The following is a 12293-nucleotide window of genomic DNA, read 5'->3' on the forward strand; positions in this document are numbered from 1 at the left end:
TTTGTGTGAAACCGCTCAATGAACTACATCTCCCATCCCGCACCACACACCAAGACGGCCGTCACGTTGCACATTTCACTTATTTCTTTCATAATGAAGTGAAATGTATTAAAAGAGGTGAAAATCACTCCAAGTCAGTCATGTTGAGAGCTGTACATACACACAAGGGGAGTTAGTCGGTTCCTAAGAGCCAGCATGCGGGACCGGGACTCTGGGATTTGTAGTCTTTCTAGTTGCGTATTTTTCATAGTCTTATATTTCAACAGTTTTACGACAAACTGTGACTTTTTAACATGGAAATGATTTTTTTAAGATTGACAAACATCATATGTGTAATTCGTGGCACAATTCAAACGGGATCGAAAGATACGTTTTCTCTCCCCATTGACTTCAATACATAATTTTTCTGAAATAAGGTCCCATGGAGTGGAAGTAGATGGGCGGGACTTCACCTCTCTATATCTCAAGCACTTTGTTTTCGTTCTTCATATTTTGTCCATGTTTGTCCAACACTATGAATGTCTTACAAGAGAGACTGTCTGAAATATGCAACGTTCCCCCCAGTATTTAAACAACCTGCCTTCTGATATGGCTATTCAGGAAGAATTAAGTACTTATCTTCCAAGTATAACATGGCCTTAAGTTGTTCCGGTTAACCAGAGTATTCGGCCTTTTGAGCGTGAGTTGAGCCTCTTTTAGGGGCGACTGTGGCTGCGAGGGGGTGCGGTCATCTTTCAACCAGAAGGTTGTGGGTTCGATCCCAGCCCGTGCAGTCAACATGTCGATGTATCCTTGGGCAAGATACTTAACCCTGAGTTGCTCCCGATGGCCAACGGTGTGTGAATGTGTGTGAATGTTAGGTCCTAGAGTACGGGACACTGCTCTGTGTGAATGGGTGAACGACATGTGGTATGTAAAGCGCTTTGAGGGGTCGTAAAGACTGGATAAAGCGCTATATAAGTCCAGTCCATTTTAAACTAAACCTACACTTTTGTAAACAAGCTCACTCTTATCATTTCTGAAATTAAAAAGGGCATTAGAGAAGTTGACATATCAGTCATTGGAGACACAAGAGAAACATGACTGTGTCTAAGATGCTGATTCATCACTAGAGGACTTCTGATTAATCTTTGTTAAGTGTTAATGTGTGGGTACAACAATTCATGTGCCCATTACAGGTATTTATGTATCTCTATATTTTGACCAAACACTTACATTTGCTTTCATTCTTCTCCGTTTCAAGCTCCCGTAAATAAGAGGAGAGGTAATAAAGCGACGCGGGGAAGCTGTGTGAAATCGACTGATGGGCCGCTCAGCTCAGTGTCTCCGTTTGATATAAGAGCTATTCTATGCAAAAGCACTCCCCGCTCGTTTCTCCCCCCTCCTCCCCCTTTGTCACTTAAAGAATGCTTGGCGCCTGTGGATTAATTAAAGTCTAAACATTAAATATTGATTGATGCATTATCAGTGGCTCACAGTCGCCTCCTCTCAGATTGATTTCCGCTGTGATTTATTGTCATATTTGCAGAGTCATTTCACTTGATAACAAAGAGAAATGGCTTGCAACCTTGGTACCCCCACCATTAGCCCCCCACATTGACACGCTCCCTGGTACTTAGCCCTTCTTCCATCCCATCCGCCCTCCCTTTTGTCTTTTGTTTGCCTCTGTCTCTTTTTTACTGACTTTTCCACTTTCATCTCCCCTGCCATCCTCATGCCGTGAAACATTAAGTCTGCGCTGCCATTTCCTATTTGTTTGTAATGTGATGCGGCTGCGGATAGAAGAACACGTGGATAAGAAATATACATCTCAAAAATATGAAACCACTTCTTAAGAAAAAGTAGAGCCTTGCATTCAAAGATCCAATTTCAGAAAAAATAATCGTTTTTTCTCCCAATAATGTTAATATTCATCATCACATACATCAAGGTGCCAATCAAGGATACACACCCACATATGTTTAACTATGTGGAACCGGTACATCTCTTTAAACAAAAGGTAGGCTTCTATTAAAAAGGGGATCCAAAACAGGCTGGGGGATTTGTTTGTTACAGGTCTGCCCTCCAGTTGTCATGCCATTTCCATGTGCCAAACATAATTTACGATTTGACTCCTCAGCCGTCAACTGTGAACTCTATTAATTTGTAGGGGGAAGTCTGATTTATAGGCTTATGAGCCCATGTATCCACATCATCATTTGTTAGCCAGATATTTGCTGCCAACTCCCGGCATGATGGCATCGTCCTATTTCTCCGGAGCGCACGCGGTGTGGACACACACACAAAAACACACAGAGAGAAGAATCCATGATAGATGGGATTATATATATGGAAGATATAAAAGGCCAAATATCTCTCCTTTATCGGCTCAGGCTCTCATTAACTGGCTTTCTTTTGATGTATGAGCATTATCAGGTCCTTTTCTTTTAAATAATGTTACTGTTACTCTCAAACTTTCTCTGGGACAGATGCTTCTCTTCGACTTAGGGTCAAAACAGTACACCTCGCTTCCAGTTTGAGAGTCCTTTGCAGTCCCTCTTGTTAACACAATTTCAAAACAGAAAATGTCTTCCACTCAAATCAAGTCATTATTTCCGGGGCTGGTGACAAATTGAATTTCCCTGATTGCAATTGGATTTGGTGACATTGAATTATGAGATATGTCCTAATGTGTGTGTGACTGTATGTGCGTCGTAACAAAGCAGATCTTGTGGGTCTTAATTCCTAAGCCAGTGTTGGGTCGAGGTATGCACGTCTTCCCAGGTCTCACACGGTATTATATTGCCTGCTCAATTGCATTATCTCTCGTGAGGAGATGGTGTGGGAAACAACGCGTTCCCAAATCAGGTGCCGAGTAAACTATTAACAGTCTGTAAATGTGTTGATTTGGAGTCGTAAAAATGTCATTCCAGAAATGCTGATTTGATGCAGAATGTGTAACATGTTAAATATCATTAAATGGAATAATATACCTCGTGTTTTTAAGGATTAATTACATTTTTTTTGCCTTGACGTTTTTAAATATACATTTGTATTTAATCTGTAAAGGAATTTGAGCTTGGAAGCACGTCGGCTCGTCAGCGCTCCACTCGGCTTAATCAAGATAGCCCCTTCTGTGTTTGACATCCATAATCAGGACGCAGTGAGGGAAGTTATTCAATTAACCCTCATTAACACTGTAATATTCTACAAACTACATGAAGATTAGACTGCTTCGAAGCGTGTTCACACACTCCACAAGCTCATCTATTGTCTAGGAGCGGTTAATTAAGGCTAAATTTGCTAATTGTTCATTTGTATTTTTCCTATTGGCCTGTCATGATGAATCACCCTGCCGTAATTCATCTTGCCCGATGTGCTTCATCTCTGTCGTATCGGAGCTCGTGGTGCGGCTGAAGATGAAATGTTCATTGTTAGCATCATCCGTCACACTGTGGGAGCGGAGTGATGACACAGCTGAGATTTGCCTCGGCGTTACAGTACGAGGCCTCTCACCGCTAACGCCCGTTTCAACTGAACTGGGGATGTATTAATAATCACAATAGTTATTTCTCCTTTTCATTCAGTAAGAACGATTATAACTCGGCACAGGCCTTCAACAACTGTGCACATCTAAAGCACCAATGAGGTCAACGGTTCCCAACATGTTTTGTCTGATTTAGCCGTGCAGTTCCTGTTGACCTTATTTCCCTTCCCTTTAAATTGTTGATGAATGTATTATAAAAATGTATATTATTAGACAACTATATCCACTGTTTGTCCATTACATTTAGCTAACTATTTCAGCGCTTGATCCATGTATGGTGGGTTTATTATGTTAGCTAGTTTTCTTGCAGACATCCATGACGTTTAGCTAGTTATGTATGCACTGTATCCGCTACGTTTAGCTACTTATCTAAAAAGTGTATCCGCTACGTTTAGCTAGTCTTTTTTAACAGCGTGTGTTTTATGTTTAGCTAACTATGTCAGCTGTTTATTTATAAAATATTAAGTATATTTACTGCCTATAGTACTATTAATTACTATTATTATTAAGTAACTTAAGTACTTAAGTATTAACTACTATTATAGTAATTACTGCCAGTAATAAGTAATAGTAAAATAGTTTATTTATTATTATTTATACTTTTTTTTTTTTTTTTTTTTTTTTATAAAATATTTTTATTATTTTATTTAATGTTACAAAACAAACATGACCATGTTCACGTCTTAAAGTCATCCTGAGGCCTTAGTTTTGGTTTAAAATGACACAACATCATGTATGTGTTGCTTCTGGGCTTGTTTTCAGAGTGGGCGCTGCAGTGTCTAATAGTAGCAGTAAGCTAACGAGCACTGATAAGCTTCATTCTGTTTTGATCCAATGCTGCTGAGAAAAAGAAGCTACATCCATGTTGGGTAGAATGGGTATTGGGTTCTGTCATTTAAGCAAAGTGTACCTGTTTATCAAATACATTTTGCTCGCAGTTTCAACAGTTTTCCCAGTACGTTTTCCAAGAGCGCCGGACAAATTCATCAACAGTTAAGTATACAGACTCTCTTTCTGATGTTTGATTACATTAGGACTTTCCATAGCGGTAAGACAACGGTTTGTCCCCTTGAGTTTCATTTAGCCAATCATTTGAACAATTTAATCTATCGATACGTTTGATTCTTCAGCTGTTATTTTCAGCTCAACTTCTCTGCTCATTTGCTACACATTGAATTTTAATGTGTGGTGTTGGTATGTTTCATCTGACTGGTTATAACAGCTGGGAAGTTCACGATTAATTAAAACTGATATGAAGATTAGCCCTAGCCTAAAAAAGGTCATTGAGAAGTTCAGTCTGGATTAGTTCATGTTGTCTGAAGACACCCTGATTACAGGTTGCTAATGTAATAGCATAATCTAACAATACTGTGTGTCATAATCTTCTTCTTCCCAGTGCGATGATATCCTGCCTCAACAATGGATAACGCCCGGCAGCTGATAGTCCTGTATGTTGCAGCAGTTTTCACAAAGGCCTCCTGTTGGATAAACAAATCCCAGCGCCTTCTCTATTCTACGGTGAGGCGTTCAATACCCTCTCATCTCTCTCTCTCCTCTGCAGCCTCTCCCGGCTTCGGCCTCCACCGGTCGTCTTATTGATCCCAAATGAAACACTGAACTCATCAATACGGTCTTAATGCGAGTTGGTTGTTCAATCACTTGCCATTTAAATCACCCGGCTCAAGTCCCGCAAGCCATCCGTTTTCTGTCATACACTGCACGTCTCGCCAATTTGCTTTGTCATTTTGGGCGGAGTATGCAATTATCATAAATATCTCCCAGGGCGCACTTTGTCAACCCCGCGGTGCGATGCGACCGCGCCTGCGAGCGTGGAAAAGGCTGCCCCTTTCCGCGTCTCCTTTGTCGCCTTTATCCTTGTATCGGAAAAAGGTGCTTTCCTCTCACCCCCGATACTTACGACGGCCTATTCTTACATCTTAAATGAGCTTTCGTGAATGTCACACATGAAGTCAAAGTGCAGCCCCATTGATTAGGCTGGTAATTAAGATGTAAATGTGGTTGTGGGACGGTGAGCGATCGCACCTGCGATAATAGCAGTGCTGTTAGCATCACCAGGGGTCTGACTGCCGTGCCGCGCGGCGCCTTATCAATGTTTGGAGTGATCGTCTCTTTAAGTGTAGGCTCCACTCCTAATTCATGCTGTGTGCTCGTGCTGCGCTGCCACTGGCTGATAGTGGGCTACGAGGCAACGACAATTCTCTCCATTGGGTGTGTGTCACTCCGGGAGCGGGGGCTCTTGTGTTAGCCACCTGGTTAAACAAAGGACCCCTGGAAGACGTTACAGTCCAAATGAGAATTACCTTGACTGCCAAGTGCACTGAATGTGGAGGAATTTGTCACGGTGACAAAACTCACATTGACGCTGACACACAAGGCCACCAGGACCTTCAGCTCTGCTTCAGAGGACACGGAGAGACAGAGGGGATTGAGCATATATGAAGCCCATGTGAAGAAGTAGATCCATGCATGCCACATTTTTGAAAACACCCTCATGGAAAGGGATTTAATAATACCACAAGCCATCAAGGGAAGTTCACGCAACTCGAGAAAAGCAAACATGCAGTGACGCGCACACACTGCATCTCGTTTTGTGTGGAGACTAGCAGATGTAAGTGTGTTGTGGATTTAGGGAGACCAGGCATGTGCGGCCGCTGGCAGTCCGTTAGGGTTGTGGCGCTCACACGTCGGTGTGAACAGTTAAGCTTCGGTGCCAGGTAGAGACTGAATGACACGGGGCAGGGTGGCACATCCTTGGAGATGTTTGTCAGGAGATGTCCCTCCCTTCTGCGTGTTTACACTCACAGGGGCCACACTTGGCTGTTAGCGGGGGAGAGAACTGGGAAAACAGCCGTCTTGTGAGAGCCAAGACTCTTACTGTGAATATTAAAGAGAGGGGGAGAGGGGGAGAGGGGGAGAAAACCAGCTATCTGGACAAAACAAAGCTGCGTTCGGAGAGCCCGCAGCACATAATAAGCACGGCTCTTTCACTGCACACCCAGGGCACTCTGGAAAAGTGGGGAGGCCGCTGAATGGGAAAGGAAGTCATAAAAAAAGTTCTTTGAAACGAGTCCTGTGCTTGTGTATGTGAGTCCATATGCATGCATGTCTGTGTGCAGCTGTCTGCCTCGCTGAGGAGAAGTCTACCTGTTGTAAAAGTGGTTTCGACATACGACCTAGCTTTATGACTCAGCTAAGAGACGGAATTATCAAATAGTGTAACATCGGCAAAGACAGTGCATGGATCTTAGAGGCCTTGTGAGAAGGAAAGGAGATCCGTGCCGCGTCCCCCCCCCAGACATTTTGATGGGAGTTTAAAAAGCAGCGACTGGCCAGACGAAGAGAGGAGGTAGGAGGCAGAGTGAAAGGGCAGTGGAGTCTGATGGCAGAGTCTGCTCGTCTTTCTGTCTGACCTGCGGCCTAAATGAGCTGAGAGAGAGGGACTGTTTCGTTATGCACACACACACACACACACACACACACACACACACACACACACACACACACACACACACATTGTGTTTGGTCTTGGAATGACCTTCAATCACGCCTCAAACTGACGGCACTTGTCCCTACAGCCTGTTTTAAATTGAAGTTGTCTGAGGTCCTTACCACCAGCTGTATATAAGTAGTAACTTTCTTACTGTCCTAATGCACAATGTAGTGACTGCTTTTCGTTTTGTTTTCTTAGTATGTTCTCTGTATTTCATATGTTTGTGTATAAGTGTTATGTGTAACGTTGCTGCCTTCTTGGCCAGGTCAGCATTGCAAATGAGATTCTATCTCAATGCTTTTATCTGGTTAAATAAAGGTTAAATAAAAACACATACACACACACATACGTATACACACACACACACACCCAAGTAGGCACAGAAGTGTCCGTGCATCACCTTGTCTAATTTATTTGGTATTAAATGAGACTTTCCAATTATCTGTAAACTCGAAACACTAATATATGAGCTTCTGAAAAAGTACACAACTGCTCTGATATCAAGACAAGATACACCAATGTTTACTTTGATATATTTCTGTACCACATATGGATAGCACTTTGTCCCACTCTATTTTAAGCATATAGTTGACTTATGACTGCGTTGTACTTGCACAATTGTGTCCCGCTTACACCATTATCGTGCACTATTGATTTATATTTCTTCTTGCACTATTGTTGTATTTCTTTAATGTCTTGTGCATAATCAAACGAAACAGTCCCTCTCTCTCTCAGCTCATTTAGGCCGCAGCTCAGACTCTGCCATCAGACTCCACTGCCCTTTCACTCTGCCTCCTACCTCCTACCTCCTCTCTTCGTCTGGCCAGTCGCTGCTTTTTAAACTCCCATCAAAATGTCTGGGGGGGGGGACACGGCGCGGATCTCCTTTCCTTTTCACAAGGCCTCTAAGATCCATGCACTGTCTTTGCTGATGTTGCACTATTTGATCATCCTGTCTCTCAGTTGAGTCAGAAAGCCAGGTTGTGTGTTGGGTGTTGCATTGTTAGAGCGGCCTAAGATGTCCATAGCTAAAACGCTGTAGCTGTTGTGCATTCGACGGGGAAAAAGGGTCTTTTAATACAAAATAAAAGTGAAAGGTCGAGACGGAGGAAGAGAAAAAGGAGATAACAGGGGGGGGGTGAGTTGTGAGGAGAAAGGAGGCATGAGAGACACATGGAAGTAAAGAAACCAGTCTGGTGGCAGCGCTTCAGCTTCAGTGAGTTTACCCCTGAAGGGTCTTTTCGCTAGTCATCAGGGACCTGACTTCCCTGACGTCCCGTATCCGACTAGACTCCTACAAGTGGGGTAAATAAAGAATGACAAGCCCCCCCCTCCCCTTCACCCCCTCACCCCCCAGGCTGGTTTCACCCCTCTCCTCTCCAGTGCAGACATGGTGTGCAACAACCCGGCTTTAACTAAATAACGTCTCATTTCCTCTCCGTTCGCTTTGTTGACAGATCTGCCAAATCTTTGCTGCGCAGAATTTTTTTATCCTCCCTGTTTTATCATGTGGTCAGCCAAATAACACACTTAACAAAAACAGACACGCACATAGAGACTCCGTCTGACACGCACGCACACACACACACGCACGCACTTAGAGCTCTCGTGTGTGGTCACAGGGAGCTGAAGTACGCACATGCCAACACACGAGAGGACCTCACATTGAGCCTGCAACGCTATTCTTTCCAACAGAATGCTGATTTTTAACCGCCGTAACCTCATTGCAGTCTAATGTGTGTTTGTGCTTGTTTTAAGGAGCAGTTAAGGATACACAGGTGTCACATGCAGTGCTGTGTTCTTTATATGGAAGATAGAGGGGTGTGAAGGAAGCACAGGGCAAAGCGAAGGATTTGCACGCTATCGTCCGGGCACTGAAATGGCATGTTTGGAAACACGGTGGGCCCAAGTGAATAGACCCTTCTCAAGAATCAAAGAAACCCCCAAGTATGTTGACGTGTTGTGAGGAAAGAGTTAAAGGAACTGTGTGTTATGTTGGTATTTAAAACTATTCTGACTTTGTTTTGTTAGAAATAGAGATGTATGATGTAAAAAATGTTTTGCTTTTTGTTTCTAAAGCATGACAGAAAACAGACAGGCAACAGCTTTGATTCCATGTCCATCATGAGGAATGCAGAATATCAACTTGAGTACAAAGAAATCACCTGGAGAAGTGATGAGATACTGAAATAGCGCGTTAAAAACACGTCGTGCCCAAGTGAAGGGTTCAAGGTTCTTTAATTAGTCGTAGAACACAGCTACAGTGTAGTCATGACGATGAACATCTTGTGTTTTGTTTTCTTCAGCCTATGTATGTATGATTAGTATTACTTGTTACTTCCCGTTGTAAAGCGTCCTTGGGTTTCGTGAAAGGCGCTATATAAATTGAAATTATTATTATTATTAAAACACAGATAGACAGAAAGATATAGTGCAAGTAGATAGTCAATACAAGAAGAAAATAGTTTAGTGAAATAGTGCAATAAGAGTCTAAATGCAAGTCATTGAAATATGATATTTTAGGTAAATAGATAAATATGTTTTGAGTAGCAGCCAGATGAATATTGTGGCTGTTGTTTCAGCAGTCTGATTGCCTGTGGGAGGAAACTGCCCCTTGGCCCTTTTCGTGCATAATACTCAAAAGATCCACTAATAAGTTGACATGTTTTGAGGAAAGAGTTAAAGGAACTGTGTATTATGTATTTAAAACTGTGTGTGACTTTGTTTTGTTAAAAAAAAATATATAGCTGCTGTTGTGGATGTAAACAATTACACGAAACGCATTGCTTGTTGTTTCTAAAGCATGACAGACGGTTTGATTCGATGTCCATCATAAGGAATGCAGAATATCAACTTGAATACAAAGAAATCACCTGGAGAAGTGATGAGATACTGGATTTCAGGTGGCAGACAGCGAGTCTGGGGGTGTCATGGCGGCTCCGCCCGGCCCCCTCCCTCCCTCCCTGTAGCTGCAGGCAGGTCAGGGGCAAACTGGAGATCAATAGCTTGCGTTTGCCCATAGCAGTCCCATTTCTCAGGCGGGACACTGATGCTAACTATCAATAGTAATAAGGGGCTGTCTGAGACACAGTTAACTGCTGGCCAACCAACACAGCTGTCTGGCGGCAGTTGATAAACATCTTGTGACCAGAGTCGCTGCGAATAAACCACTTGATAGGTTTCAACTTCGTGGTTGTATTTACTGTAAGGACGTGTGTTTTTGTTATGTTTTACGTGGCTGTCTCTTCGCTCTGCGGTTACCTGCCTGCTGCTTTGTTGTGTGGTTACACAACTACAGACATCACGTGTCTTTACATTCTGTGTTTACGAGCCCGTGAAGTAACGTAGGGACAATTCAATGTGTAATTTCTGGTTCTTAAAAATACATAAGCACTCAGCTTTCGGGGTGATGTCTGTAATTTCTTCAAGATGTTTTTGGTTCCTCTGTAACCTCCAGTCTTAGTGATGTGTGTCTGTGTACTCCGGCTCCATTCTGCGAAACATCTAACGGCCTAAGCATCTCTCTTCGTCCAAATATCATTTGTCAATGTCATATGAAAGCAGAATGTGTTTTTCAAGAATCCGGACAAAGCCAAAATAGGAGTCTTGGTGGTTGTCCAACTCAAGCGAGCTCGTTTAATCAGATACAATCAAGATAATTTGTGTCATAACAATTGGAGAATGTCATGATTGCAAGTATCTATTTAGAAAGAAGTATACGTCGGGGCAGAGTAACGACAGACATGAAGTCTGAAGAATAAAAATCTAGATATATTTATTCGAGAACTATATATTGAGTTTCTTTAATTGTATACTTCACCATTTCAAATGACTGACGTGCCTGTGTTCCTAACATTGTTTGTCCTGGTTTGACAAAGCACACAAATCATCACCCAAATATGTCACACACCTCTAAAGCCAACGTGTGTGTGACATTTACGATTCATAGACTTCATTTGCACAGAGATTCAACCTTATTTTCAAGCTCAAAAAAAGGACTATAGTTCAGATCAGAAAAACATATTCTGATGGAATATCACAGACTGGTATTCGTCAAAGTTTAGTCAGGATTCTGTTTTGGAACTATGTTTAGTGGCAGCATATAATGGCACTCGATGCTATACATTTAAATGAAACACGTAATCCAATGAATGTCGTGATAATTATTGTTTCTTGTGAACAATGTATGAAACCATGCATGTTATTTGAGATAGAATAACCTCGTAGTCTGACGTAAAACCATCAAGAAAAGGGTGTTTTACACAAAGCTGATTAATCAAATGAACAGTTCTATTATCTTTGTTACGCTTATTACAATTCACCAAAGAAACGGTTTCTTTTCCAAAAGTGCTTGTGTATTTCTGAGTGAGTGCACACCGCCTGAGCTGTCTGGTTTCCAGTTACACACTCAGGACACTGCTGCCTCTCCCACTAATAACTGTGAGGACGAGACTCTTAGTCAGGGATCCTTTGGCAGACATCTCCTTACACTTGTACACTTGTACCTGAGCTGACACACACACACACACACACAGTCACTCAGAGTAGGCAGAGTGTGTGTTTCACAGCTGACCCTAACTCACACACACACGGACACGGTGAGTGTGACCTCCAGCACCTCAGTGACACCCTCGAATGTTTGCTTGTTTCCCCTCCGACAAGTCGGTGTCTGTAACTGCCGCTGAGATAATGTAAAAACAAACACGGCCCATTGATATCGGGTGATGCTGCAGGGAGATGTCAGGGGGCACAATGGGGGGAGACAATCTGCGGGACAAGTGGTGGCAGGGCTGCAGGGCGGACAATAGAGAGGGTTTGATCTCTTAATTAATGGAGGCGATTCCCCGCTGCTGCAGGTACTGACTTCTAATGCAGGCCATTTCTCAAACGGGTATCTTTAGTGGCAACGCTGAGCTCCAAAGGCTGCTTCTGGTCAGCAGGAAGACAAAGCCATGTCAGTGTCATCAGAAATATTGATAGTTTCTGTTACATGTCTTTAGAAACTTGAGTTAATTTGATCCTACATAAATAAAAACATTCCAAAAGTTGAATAAATTAGAGTTACTATCAAAATAATTCTGAAATATAAAAGAGTAATTTGTATTTAAAATGGACACTTCGTACAAAGCTGTGTCATTAAGATGCATACAGCAACAGCATGTGTGACTTGATACAAGGGCGATGTAGGCCTATTTCTTTATTTCTTTGAGCATGAGGCCAGCTTACAACAATCCCTTTAATCAAGCTCCTAATCCC

Source organism: Pseudochaenichthys georgianus, chromosome 3 (genome assembly GCF_902827115.2).
Source record: "Pseudochaenichthys georgianus chromosome 3, fPseGeo1.2, whole genome shotgun sequence".
NCBI lineage: Eukaryota > Metazoa > Chordata > Actinopteri > Perciformes > Channichthyidae > Pseudochaenichthys > Pseudochaenichthys georgianus.